This window comes from Falco cherrug, chromosome 1 (genome assembly GCF_023634085.1).
Source record: "Falco cherrug isolate bFalChe1 chromosome 1, bFalChe1.pri, whole genome shotgun sequence".
NCBI lineage: Eukaryota > Metazoa > Chordata > Aves > Falconiformes > Falconidae > Falco > Falco cherrug.
The window spans coordinates 103,891,042-103,905,273 of record NC_073697.1 but is presented as its reverse complement, the minus strand read 5'-3'; the positions used below and the strand labels follow the sequence as shown (position 1 = coordinate 103,905,273).

General features: G+C 43.8%; 1 long non-coding RNA gene across 1 annotated transcript in view; it reads left to right on the top strand.

The window, feature by feature from the left end:
• Positions 1-14,232, top strand: part of LOC106631224 (uncharacterized) — a 317,186-nt gene that overhangs the window by 15,261 nt on the left and 287,693 nt on the right. Inside the window, exons 3-6 of the long non-coding RNA XR_008732814.1 lie at positions 4,473-4,593; positions 4,702-4,889; positions 6,151-6,404; positions 6,948-7,122. This is a non-coding gene — a long non-coding RNA (uncharacterized LOC106631224). The remainder of the gene's footprint in view (positions 1-4,472; positions 4,594-4,701; positions 4,890-6,150; positions 6,405-6,947; positions 7,123-14,232) is intronic.

Here is a 14,232-nt window from a genome sequence, read left to right as displayed (position 1 = left end):
GTTCTGGGCAGAATGGTTTCTTGTAACCTGGTTTGTCTCTCATAATTATGTGTTTCATACAAATTCTTCCGAGGGAATAAAACTGTCCCTGAGAATCTAATTTTCTAGAGAAGGGGATTGAATCAGGTGATATATGTGGGTTTTAAAAACCCTGGTGAAGTACAGTGTTATCAGCATCCTTCCTAGAACACTGTTGATTTTTATCATTTAATCTGTTATTAATTCAAAACATGATTGTTTCCTTAATCTGCAGTACATTGCCCCATTGGGTCCCCTGACACAAAAGCACTTGCTTAAACCTGTTTCTGTTTGATGAAACAACACTTTGTAGCTAACTCTCACGGAAAACTCTCAGTTGAAAAATGTCTACAAAAGGTGTTGCCATTTTGCCGAGGCTGAGTGTGCTTTGGCGGTGTGTTCTGTCTTCCTAATTAATCATAATTTTCAACACAATAGGTCAGTAACAGGGACCCACGTAAGGAAGGGCTGAATGCTCAACAGGGCTCCGTGCGGTTCGTGCCCTGTGTGACGGGCTATGCCCTATGGCCGCGTTGCAGGGTGCGTGGCAGCTGCCTCGGGGGGTTTGAGGCAGAGCCTCCTGCCTCCGTAACAGCAATGAGTGCTGAGGCCGAGGTACGTGGTGGTGCCTGAGAACATCTGCAAACAGAGAGGTAAATACTGCCTTTTTCCCCTCCGGTGGGATCTGACATAGATTGGGGTGTACGAATTGGAGCTACTGGGGGCTGACTGGGGGTGGCACACGGGGGGCAGCCCTCCCGCTGCTGCCCTCCCCCCACTGCTGGAACAGCACAGCAGGTTCAGTGAGCCCGGGAGCAATTTCAGGAGTTTTTTGCATTGTGTATTTGCAGTTTGATTTCAGTGGCAGCTGCCGAGGTTGTAGGAGTGCAGATTTTTAAGGTAAGTTTTTCTAACCCCTTTAAGGAACCACCTCCTCTCAGCTGTCTAACAGCAGTAGGAGCAGCACTGAAAAATACAGGTAATTCATCGCCGGTCGAAATCTGTTCAGTGCTACACTTTGCTTCAAGACCCTGAGCCTTGAAACAGGTCTTGCAGACGGGTGCCTGGGGTGCTCTGCGGGTGTCCCTGGGTTCCTGGTGCTGAGGTGCTTGCTGCTCGGCTCCACCAGCCCCCCTGGGCTGCCAGCAGTTGTGGCCGGCTGGAAGTGGGGCTTGAATTGCACCAGATTGTACTGTGTCCTGCAGTCGCAGCTGCACGCTTGTGGGTGGATAAGCAAGCTGCACGGTGGCAGCTTTTGTAGTTCTATGCATGTCTGGATGCTGAGATGCACCCAGAGCCTCCTACAAAGACATCCGCAGTTAGAGCAGATCCAGCAGGCTGTGCCATGGTTTGAGTCCTCAGGACACAGACCAAGAGCAGAGGGGCTGAGCTAAGTCTCGTTTCCTACCCGTTGTTGTGTTCATTTTGTTCAGGGCTTTAATACCAGTGTGGGGTGACCCACACTGAACGCCCTCTGAACGACCTCCAGCCCCAGGCTGGAACTGAGAGCAGCGTTCATGTTTATTACAGAACTGGGGTGGTGGGTAGCTGGGGCTGCCCCTCACCGGGTTTGGCCTTGGCATTTCCAGCAGCCTCTTATCCCACTGAGCTGCCGTTGGCGAGGGCAGCCTGGGTCACCGTACAGGTTTTTGTGCTGGGATTTTGTTGGGGTTTTTTTATTATTATTATTTCTGGTTTGTTTTGTTGCTTTTATTTGCTTCTGTTGGCATTGATCTCTGGAAGACAGTAAAAATATTTATTCAGCCTAGGCAGGGTGACAGATATCTCTTGTATGAAGAACTATTTGATGAGCTGTTGGTTTTGAGTGCCTTTCCTATTCATTGAACTAATTAGCTCTACAAATCTTGCTGTCAACCAGTCATATAGCCACTTATTTATTTTCCCATGTGCAGAATTGTTACTTTGCTGCATATACACAGAGCTATAAAATCAAATGCACCAAAAATTGTCTCTTAGTTGGATATAAATGGAAACAAAATACGCTTGGAATTATTATTACATGTGCCATTAATTTTTATTTGAACTGTCTTATAAAAATGCCAGGCTGCTTTCATTGTTTTTCACTGTTGCACTCATGTAGATGTAGGAAAGTTGTTGGGTTTTTTTCATTTCTTTTAAAGTTGTTTTACTGTCTTCAGTGGGAGAGTATGAAAATGACTATGTCTAAGTCAGGGGAGAATGTAGATATTTTTATTATTTCATTAATGCTTGACTTACAATGAGTACCTGGAATCTCCTGCTGTCATCGATTGCTACGTCTCTTCAAAGTTATTGCTTGGTTTTAATCTCTGCTCGTGCTTTCTCTCCTTCTGCAAGCTTTGCATTGTGGGTTTGGCAGCTCTTTTAACATCATAGTAAGTGGAGTTAAGTATTTAATGCAATTAAAGCATTTCAAGCTCATGAAAATACAGCCTGCAAGACTGGCCTGAGTTGTGTTTAGTCACAGTGAGTCTGGTTGTTTCTGGCAGTGACAGTGCAGGGGGCATTCTCATGGAAGACATCTAGAAACTGTACTTTGTGGGAGAGAAAAAGAACTATGTGGTTCCTGGCACAAACGCCTCTTGTGATTCGATTGCTGTGGCATTTCTGATTTGGGACAGTATCATGCAGCCCTGGAGACTCAGCAGTATTTGTCAGGAACCAGTGCTGCTCTTACAGAACTATGAAGCGGGGCCTGGGATGTATGTGATCGCCCTGTGAAGTACGGCCAGATGTTTCAGAGCTGCACAGTTGCCTACAAAAGTTGCCAGTAATCCCTGGAAGTTGTGCACTGTGATGGCCAACTGGAACGGTACTGCCTATTGGGAATGGATTTTCCATTTTGTAACCTGATGTCTTCAAAGTCATCACAGCCAAGATTCCTCTTCAACATAGGCAGCATCCTCTGCTCCTGAGCACAGAGTTCATGGAGAGTTTTGCCAGTTGCAAAGCTCTGCCATCTGTGGTCTGGGTTGTAATGGGCCACATGGCATTCATTTCTTCTCTGAAATAAGGAAGATTTATTTATTTTATTTTTTAGTGTTGGTGTCTCCCCGTGTTCCTCCTGCCCCCAGTACAAAAATCTTAAGTATGCTTCATTTTGGAACCGGTGTCATGGAATTGTGTAGGATCTACTACAAGCACAATTTAAACGGTGTTTGAAAGAAAGCAAGCATTTACATTTTGTTTCTTCCCACCAAAGAAAGCCCAGTTCAAATGAAGCGTAGACCAACAGAGTGTGTGCAGCCCAAAGGCAACGAGTGGTGAGAGCACTGCTGTAAAATGGAAAACTGCTAAATAGAACTGCTGTAATTAGCTTCAGAGTGTTTTTACTTGACTATTAGAAATGTGTGTCCAATTTTCATGTGTGAACTTCAGAAAGGATGTTGACAAATTGGAAAGGATTTGGGAAAGGGTTACAGGAAAGATTTGAAAATCATGCCATCTAAAGAGAGACTTAGACCCTTAATCTCTTTATCTTGTTTGAACAGAAGAATAAAAGATTACTTGAGGAAGAGATCTGTGATAATAACGACTCTTTAAGCTGAAGTTAGCACTAGAGCATCCTTGGGCAGCCACAGCTAGACACGGTTAAGCTGTGCGGTTTTGGCTGTGGGTGTAACTGAACACTTGAGCAGCTTCAGGGAGTTGGGCATTGGCTGCTACTGAAATCTGAAGTCAAGGCTCGAATCGCCAAAGCTGTGGGTTGGATGAAGATGCGAAGCAAGTGCTTTGGTTTGTGTTACTGAGTCAGATAATCATAGTGATGGGATGGCAAAAACAATGTACCTGATTTTCAGGTGAAATTTGACAAGTTTGAGGATGTAGCGTGACTGTCTCTGATTTCTGTGGAAGGTAGTCCTCAGGGTGGTGGTGGTAAGCTCAAAATTGCGAGGAAGACTTCAGGCCTGTAGGTTTGGTTCGGTCCATTCTCTGTTGATTTTCTTGATGCATTATTAAATGTTGAGGTGATGTTACAGGGACTAAGAGAAACATAATCTCTTCTCTAAAGTGAGTAATACCTGTCTTTGGGGATAAAGAAGTCTACAGGTGGTGGGAATACATTTAAACCAGCATAGACCCTTGACTTAGAACTCTTCAGCGTCAAGGTCAGCTGAGAGCTCTGATGAAGTGGGGCTACATTGTGGAAATTCTGCTGCAGCCTGTGTATATGTACTTTTGATTGGGGGTGTGTGGGGGATGGGCAGGAAGAGGCTTCAAAACATTGGCCATGAGAGGCTTCAAGTTTCATATTTCGTCGTTTGGCAGGTACTGATTTATCCCGGACAAATGCTCCTTTCTCTCTGTGCCGTTTTATTACCATAACACATCCTTTGCTTTCCATCTCTTCTTGAACTTCCCACCCATCAACCAGACCTCATCCTAAACTGGCTTTCTGCGCAGTGTGCTTTCATTTGGGGAATTCTGTAACATTTCCTTCTGTCATTGTGCAGGGATACACACAAGAACCTGAAGCTGCTTGCCAGTTTGACTGAAACCAGACAGACTTGACTTCTGCTGGAGCAAACAGGAACAGGACTCGAGCTGTAACATCCAGGCTGTGCTCACCTCGAGGTCAGAGACGTTTAGAACTAGGCTGTAACTTGGCCCCACATCAGATTGTTCACAGCAGCCCTGAAAGAGTACATCTATCGATATTAACGAACTGACCTTACTCTTCAGGAATCTCCCTTTGGTGCCACAGCCCGTCTTGGTCATCGTGAGAGCGCGGTACATTATTTCGATTTGCTTTCTTTAAGCATCTTGTCCACACCATTGTTTCACCTGAAGCTTTCCTTGAAGGAAAACACTGTCATGGTACCAAGCTCATCACAACTTCTGGAGAGGAGAATAATAAACAGCTCATTGAGGTAAATGGAAAGATTTTGCCTGAGCTACGTGGGCTGATCAGAGAGGTTAATCAGAAAGGCATTTAGTCATATGCCTGAGGAATAGAAATTGGCTTTAACGGGAAATACATACTACATTAGAATAAATTACAAGGTAATGTGATTTGGTACAGTGGTGTTTATAACAGTTGAAACTGTAGTGGTCTTTTAATCCATGATGCCTGTTCATTTATTTTAATAGTGAGTTTACAGAACCTACAGTAAAGCAGACTATAAAAGATATAACTTCTTAAAATTATGCTTTAAATCTGAAACATTTCTCTGTACCCAGTTAAAGGGAAGCATGGCATTATGCTAAAAACATGCATCCTTACAGACTGTTCCTCAGGGTGGCAAATCTCCGTGGTGTCATTTTTCAGATGTGTTTGATTATAAGTCATGCTTGTACCTCAAATTATAGGAAATAGAGTGTTCAGTTTTATGCTTATAAGAGATTTGGAATTTTAATTCAACTTACAGCACATGTAATATTTTCTTTAGTCGTAACACGTTGTTGTCAACTCTGTAGAGTGTATTTCAGTACAATTTTGGAACATTTCTTTGCTAGTAAGCACTTCTGTCTTGGCAACACTAGAAATGCTTTTCCATATCAGCAACAGTGCATGAATGCTGAAAACTCTCACTAGAGAATTGTGCTGTGTGTTAAGAGAGCTTCTAACTTGAAAAAGCAGATGTGTAACTGGTAATTGCATTTAGAAAGGTACTATAGTAAAATTAAGAATTAGTCATCTTTGATGCAGAGTTTAAATCTTGTACGCAGAATTTTTCACATCCCACAATTTCCAAATGAAAGTACACACTAGAAGAAATGATGACAGAACAAAACCCTTTGTGACCTTTGAATCTGTGTCTGTTTCTACATCCTGTAGCCAGGATGCTGTTAGGGAAGATGTTTCTAAAACGGCTTAGCTGCTTGTAGATACATGTGGCAGCACACAGGTGAGGTGTCTATATGCAGAAGCACCGTTGCAACTGCTCCATGGGGGGCGTCCAGAGTTAGCCCTGAACTGCAAAAGTTTCAAGAACTGTCAGAGGGATCGGAGAGAAGTATTTGCCTAGAAAACAACAAATTACGTTCCATTTGTAACAGTGCATTTATATTTCTGTTGTATTCTTATACTAATTTGCAGCATCTCTGCATTGCCTCCAGGACTAGAGTTCTTCCTGTTTCAGCAACATGTGAGCCAGCATTTGAAAACTGATGTGGTTTTTTTTTTTCCAGACAGATTGTCAGAGATCTGCAAGCGTTCCTGTTGTGGGATATAAATACAGTCACAAATTGAATCAACATTTTATTCTGCTTATCAGAAAAAACTTCTACTGAGGAAAGCGGAGGCCATTTTTAATGTTTATATTCATCATTTAGCATTTAGAAGCTATAATAAAATTTGGAGAAGCAACCGATGTTCTCGGTGAAACATCAGTGCAAATCTCCCTGGAACTTTATTGCCATGCTGGTTAACTGTGCAGGAGGAGGTGGGCAAAACCTCTGGGAGGGCTACATTGAGCACTGTATTTAACAGGAGAGGGTGAAAAAAAGCCTAGTAAAGTTTTTAGTAATCTTGGCTTGAAGGGTAATTTTCTTGTCAACTATATAATTAATGCGCCATACATTACAGTAGCCCATTGTTATTCCAGAATACCGGGATACATTTCAAACTGAATAGCTGTTTAACAAAACACTTGGCAGATTTATTACCCTTAGGTGGTTCTGTCAGTCAGCATTTTCACATGTTTAGCCTGAAGTAGGCAGAATCAATTTTGGTATCTATTTTGTGAAATGCCAAGCTGTTTAAATTAAACCACGCACACATATGCACAACCCTCCGGAAAATCAGGGCTTGTATTGGATCTGCATCTATTAGCAATGAGACAAGAATTACCCTTGCAAGCTCCTTGGTTTTTTCCCTCCACACTCAAGGCATCATCTGCCACTTCCAATATCTACGAAAGGGGTATTTTGTGGTGTTTTTCAGATAATGTCTTGAACGTTGTGTTTGTCTTTTCATTACTTTACAGAACACTTACTTGGCAGCTTCAGAAACTAAGGTTCAGCAATAACTGGGTATGTAATGGAAATCCTTAAACAAGGAGACATCATGTTGGATTTGCAGTTGCCTGATCTGCGAAAGAATTCAAGCTGCGATTGAATACTGGAGGGATATGATGGGTGTAGAATGTTTTTCAAAAAAAGGTTGGTTTTAAGTTTCTTGTTACAAATGATCAGGAGTTCAAGGATGGATATACATGATTTTGATTTTTCAATAGGAGGAGATAGAGGTTGCAGGTGGAAGATGTGTATAGTCCAGAAAAAATATGGTAGGTGAGAAAAAGAAAATGTCTATTCCAAGTTTGAAGCAGCGAAATAATCACATAATCATGTTCTCACAGTTCCACTGTTGAGACAGCCTAATTTTCCACTCTTTTTAAATACTCTGTGAAGTATTCTTGAAAATTGTTTTGCTTTAAATGAAAAAGAAATATGTTCATTGTATCCAATTTTTCCTCACGGCTAAATTTTTGTCATATTTATTCTTTTGCTACTATGCTTTCCAACCTTTTTTTTTTTTTATTCTTGAATTTATGAACTGCCAGAGCTGTAATTTCTTTCCTGTTTCACAATAGGTATCTTTGCTAGAGGCTAAAAAGTCAGCAAAGAATAAAGCCATATTTCCCACACCTGACCTTAATTGATCTTCTATTAACGGGATTAAAGGGAGGGAATTATAATTAAAAATATCAGCAATACTTCCTTCCTCAAGTATGCAAATCTTCTAAAAATGCTTGGGTTTCACTTATGACTTCAACAAAAAAAAAAAGAGAAAAGCAATGTTTGTTGCATGGCATAGCCTAGAGAGGAGGAAAAGCATTTGAAATAAAGAGATTCTAGATGAAAAACTTCAGTGAGCTTAAAAAAAAAAGATCCCACGAGCAGGGCACCTAGGTACTGCACCTGCTGAACTGCCTGTAAGATCAAATCCACACGTCGGAGAGACCAAGGTGCATTAAGTAGGCCAGGTTTGTCACTGGGAGATTGTTCCAATGTCAGTCACGGTCACCCCTAACCCCAGCTGGTGGCAGTCCACCCAGTGGTGGTTACACTCACTCGTGCATTAAGCTGGCACAGGAGTCCACTGTGATCTGACATCCTAGGCCTTCCCACAGGGAGAGGCTTCTCAGATATGGCTAATTTAGATAGCTTTAATTAAAGACCAGCAGATACGTATGCGTATGAAGCAGTAACTGGTGAACAGCTACTTTGGGCGTTGGTGAGGTGGTAGGAAGGAGGGTCCGGGAGCTGTTTCCCTCTCCCCATGGTGCAGGCGACGCAGCTCACCCTCTAAGTTCCCTTCTTGTAGCTGAAGGCTGCGGCCACCCCAGCACCGTGAGCAGAGGGCACTGTGTCTGGTGGCACCACAGGCCAAGGTCACATCAGCTGGTTTGCAGCGATAGGAGACGGGGAGGTCTGGGGATCAGCGGGAGCTCAGGGTGTTAGCTTCTTCTAATTGATGTCAGACCTTGCTGTGCTGGTGTTAACAAAGGTTCCCTTGGAAATAATTACAATTCCCCAGAAAACAATGGTTCACTCTCAGGTTACATGGAGCAGTTGTGTTCAACCTGTAGCAAGCCCAGCCAACCAGCAGTTCTGCCTGTGAAGTACCTGAGCTGGCCCTTTGTTACAGACAGGACGCTCTCCACCTGTTTAGGCTGTTCCTCACCTTAACGGGTGATTTTTTTTGCTATGGTTTTCCAAGCAGCTTTGGGTGTTGGTGCGCTGTATGGAGATGTTGGGGAACGGTGTTCTCCCAGTGCTCCCGGGCGCATGCGCAACGCAAATCTCACTGTGGGTTTGCTATTGCGCAGCTGATGCACAGCATCTTGCAAAGGCAGCACCACCATCCAGCTGCTGCGGCGCTGCAGGGAGCTTGAGGTTCACCTGGCAGGGCTGCCACGTGCTGCCCGAACCCCCTGCTGCAGCCCCAGGGCCCCCACCTCACCTCTGCTACCAGCGTCCCGGAGCCTGATCCGCAGCACTGCGGTGTGCAGGGGGAGGTCTGTCTGTGCAGAACTGGGATGAAACAGTCAGCATGGGTTTTGCATCCCACCTATGATTTAAGCATGTCTTAAAAATCGTGGTTTTAAAAAAAGATCTTGAAGGTGACAGTGGGAGGTTTATTCTCTTCAGCTCTTTGATTGTACTTGTTTGTGTGCGTTGTGTCAACTCCTCAGCCTTCTGCCGGCCGTTGGCTTTACGGCTGCATGCCGGGCACACGTGAAAGTGCTTTGCAGTCCAGAACTGTGATGCTGACAGCTGAGCTAGTAAGTTACAGATTGGTTTTATTTTGTAAATTCTTAAGAAAGCATCCATCCTTGCTAACCTTGAGTAAGCTGAAGTTTGTTAATTTGCTTGCTGTTTGGTCTTTTTCCCTCCTGCTGATTTTTGGTGAAACCAAATAATCTCAGGAAAATAACAGTGTTTACACTTTATCTGACCTTTTTATGAAGTCCATTTTAATTTCTGGTAAAAATAGGAATAAACAGAATGTAGAATTCCCAGTCTGGTGGTTAAAGACCTTTTCCTACCTCATCTGACTTTGAGAGAGGGAGAATAGGTGTCTCTTGATATTCTGGTTTTTTAAAAGACTTCTAAAGAAATGTTTTTTTCCTCCCTAGTAAGTGGTTTCTAGAGTCTCTACTGCTCTCCTGGCTGAGTTGTATTTGCAGCCTTGCGCACTGTAGGTTGCATCCACTAGAACTTAGTTACAACGTACAACAGTTGGATAAATTAGAGTGCTGGCTTAAGAGTTCTTGCAGATGGAGATGATTTCATGGGATGAATCCCTCCCTGGAGTGAATTGACTTGATTGGAATTACCTTAGAAATTACTTGACCTGCAGTGCTGACACTGCAGAAAATGTGTGTGTGAGGACCGGCTGAGAGCTGGAAGTGAGTGAGCTTTCCCCAGAAGTGCCCCCACAGCTCCCAGCAAGGAGAGGAGTACGGCCTTCCTGAGCCAGAAGCCAGATCTGCACCATTACTTTTTATAGCAATTTATTCTCCACGACGTGTGTCCAATCCCTCTTTGAGTCTGTTTTCTTTAAACTCACAGCATCTTGTGGGAATGATTTCAAAAATTTGAATTGTTCTGCCAGAATATGTCACTGGTGTCCCAGAGCTCTTGTATATGAAATAGACGTTTTCCTTCCTTGTTCACTTTTTTTGTGCCATTTGTAGTTTCATAGGCTTCTCATGTAGCAGATTCTCTCTTCAGTCCCTGAGTGTGTCTTTTGGCAAAACCAACCTAAATGAGGCAAACCTGTAAGTGTTCCCTCCAGCCTGGCACGAATACGCAGTTTGGGTCCAGTGTGCTGGATGCTTCTGGAGAGGTTTTCAAAGTCTTGGGCCTAATTTGTCTTCTAAGGATGCCCAACCGTCCTTTGAAAACTTCACTCTTGCACTCCTTCTGCCCCAACACTTACTGTTTGGTTTGGTTTGCTGCTCACCTGCGGAATGGCTGTTGTCTGCCGGTCTGACACTCGGCGTTGCCCAAGGGGTTTTCTAGCCCCTCACAGCTGGTTGTGGTTTGGCATGTTCTCACCAAAGCATACGGTCAGTCCCAACGATTTCACAGGTGGAATTTCAGCCGTACCATTAGGTAAACTGTTCTGGTGCTTAATTATCCCCTAAGTGTCTGCCTTATTTTCCGTTCCAGTGTGCCTACTTTCTGCTCCCAGGCATTGGACCACACTAGAATTTTTGCCTCAGAGATGAAAACACACTATCCCTCGAGGGTCTCTCCCTACATGACATGTTGTAGCCATTGATCAAGTGACCTCTTAGTGCTCTTTTTTTCAAAGCTAAGTAGACTGAGCTTCCTTCAGGGTATGCCGCACTTCAGTGCAGTGCCAGTGCAGACACCTGGGCAGGGCTGATGCACCTCGGCGGTGGGGTGGTTCTGCCTCCTGTTCAGTGGGTGCTGCTGTCCTGTTCCTTGTTGCCCCCACCGTAACAGCAGGCAGTGCTCCTGGGAGGGCAGCAGGAAGAAACGAGTGCTTGTCCAACATAGTTTCCACTTTGATGAAACGTTAAGCCCTGATGCCGGACTGTGAAGGAACAGCTGAAGCGGAGCTGCATGTTACCTTCTGCCACCTCTCTTTAGGGAGCGGTAAATCCGGGGGGGCAGGAGGGCTGGTGGCTGGCCAGCCACACGCAGGCAGGTTTGCCAGAACCCTGAAGTAGCCTGCGAGTAGTGCCACTAAAGCAGCCGTATTGACCCTACGAGCTTTGGTGTCGTGTCATACTCCCGTGTGGGGTGATGTGGACCTCTCTGTAAATGCATCACAAGGTGGAGGCTCTGCAGACTTCACAGAGTTCTTGTAGCCTTTTCACTCGTTCTGGTGTGTCAGCAGCCCCGTTCGGGTGCAGACATAAGGACTGGAGGCAGCACTGCAGCGCTACGCGTACCGACAGTACTGTCCAACAGTACAAGGCCACGAGCAGACTGTTTAAAGTAGACTCTGTTTTGAGCAGGGTATTGGCCAAGAGATCTCCAGAGCTCCTTGCCACCTTGAAATTATTCTGTGATACCACTAATTTACAAGATTATAGATCTACAGGAAAACCAGTGCAGTGTCCTGGAAATTTTTTCAATGGGGAAAAAAATATTGATATTTTGTATCTATTTTGATTTACACCCATATTTTCATTACGTGCTGCTGGAATTGTGTAATTATAATGTAGACCTGTTCTGTTGCACTTTTTCCTGAGTGGAAAGGTTTCCTAGAGGCTTCTCAAAAAGGCAACAAAGGTATGGTAGTGTTTGCCAGTTGTCTTTTAAAAAGAATGGATATATTGATCTAAATCTGTTCAGCTTTACCCATGAGAAACGAACCCACTTTGTGTTTATTCAGTTGGCATTGCATAAGTGGATGAGCATTAAGCTTGTTTTCCAGACTGAAGAAAACTCACACCGAGAACTAAGATGGCAAATTTATTTCGACATTGCAATGTATGTGAATGTGAACTAGAAAGAACTTCCATTGCTTTTAGTAAACAGGATAAATCCTTTTACTTATATTTTATTTTATATGCTTCCACTTGCTCCATACCTCAAGGCATCCATGAGCCGTCCTAAAGTATAACATGACAGCTAGAAGTAAGGAAATAAAATATCAGCCCCACATTTGCTCTCTGATTATTCCCATGCAGGTGTTGGAATTAAGTCTTCTCTGTTCCTTGAAGAAGATCTCTTTCTTATTCCACAACCACTCTTTGCTGTAGCATTGTCTGAGCTATTTTCATAATTCATAATTATCTTGGTTCTTAAAAATTTAGACATACATTTAAAAGCATGATCCAATCTTGCCTGATTGCCACCACATTGTGTTTGAAGTAATTACCATTCATTTGGCTTTTGAGGCTGTTGAATGAATTTTCCACATGAGATTCCTTAATTTGTACATATTTTATTGCTATAAAATAGGTATTGGCAAGCTGCCTAAACTGTAGTGAAGGCCTTTAATTCCTATCCCTATGTTATGAAACAAATTAAGTGCAAATGAGGAGGCATAAGATAGACTCCTTAAAACGTATTTTGTTGACATTTCAAAATTATCCTTACACAGGTGCAAATGCACAGGTAAAATTAAGGTAGCTTAGTTCTGCACTGAAGAGCCAAAAATGGTTAGTTTTCATACAAGAAAGATAATCTTCCTTTATAGTATAAAAGCTCTCTCTTTCTATCCTTGAGCTATTATCCCCATGAGAAAATGTACTCTGCTTGAAGAGGTTATTAGTGCCTTTGTGCTGGCTTCCTGCATACTAAGGAAAACCTCCAAGAATATTAATCCCCCCTGTTCTGCACATCTATTCTCTAACGGCTGCACAGGCCTGCCCTGCTCGCTGGGTTTTAGCGGCACCGAGGTGCCCAACTGGTTTAAAACAGCCACGATTAGGGGGAGGTGAGACGCCTGCCCTGTCACCCACCCTGCCAGGGACACGGTGAACGGTCTCGGGGGCTTCCTTGAATACGCGGCTCCTTTCCCCCTGCGTTGAATTGACACTGTGCACCCTGCGTGTCTTTATGAAGAGTCTGCTGCTCGATTTGAGTGTGTCTCAGTAGAGGGCACATGGTGTAGCCCTCTCAAAGCATGCCAGGTTTCATAGCTGTGTTTTGCTAAACAACGTCACAACAAGATTTTGGGAGAAAATCTAATGGTAACAAAGAAAAGGGGAAGAACGTTCACTGCTTTTGCTTTAAAAGATTTACAAAGGTTCATTTGTTTGAAAGAATTGCTGGAAAGTTGACAGATTTCCCTGTTTCCCTATCAGGGCACTTCAGGTATGGCCTTTAAGGAAAAAAAATAACAAAATAACAATTCTTGGCATGTGCCCTTGTATAGGCCTAATTGGTACAAAATTCTGCCCAGCCCCAAGCAAAAAAAAATCCCTAGTGATCCAGCATCTCAGGTTTATTGTAATCACAAAGCTTTCATAAATTAAACAGCGAGACTGTGCAGGTTTGGATCTTATTAATGAGCACTTGTTGACAGTCAGCTATTCCATGTGAAATCAAGCTTGGCTTCGTGCTTCTACTGGGAAAGTACAGGAGCTCCCGAAATGCAGAGCTCATTAAGAAACCTGGCTAATGGTGTTCATCTGAAGGAAGAGGTTTACAAATTGAGGCATGTACCACGCAGGAACACCAGGGCTTCCACAGAGGGAATTTTAGGTATTGGTGTAAATGTGAAGTAAGCCTCGTGGTTGTGTTGGGATGAGTGGTTGGGTCGCTGGCTGTGAAACAGGTTGGCTTGCTCTGGGACACTCACGCTGCTCTGAGGCCCCACTGAGGTCAGTGCAATAAGGGCAAGTGCTTAAATTAAAGGCTTTGGTGAAATTAAGGACCAGATTTGCAACTTCAAACATAAGAAATACATCCAGAATAAGAAACGTGCCTGACATTGGGCATCACAGGGAGCAGCACATCTTCCTTCCCTCCACCCCTGTTCAGTGTAACCCAGCTGCTAAAGAAACTTCTATCTTAGCCATGCTGAGCCTTGCTTTACCTGCTTAAAACTCTCATGCCCTGGCCTTCTGAGCTCATTTTCACTGTGTGGAGTCTCTGCTGGCCTGGGAGGAGCATCATGGATGCGTTTGGCGTACTCTGGCCCTCTCGGTGCTGAATCAGTCTATCTGTTCATTGATGACAAATTTAAGAACAGGGCTTCATGGGCTGTTACACAGAGGAGGCTCCAGGATGCAGTTTCTGTCAGGGAAGATGTTTCAGTGCTAGCTCTTTCTGTAT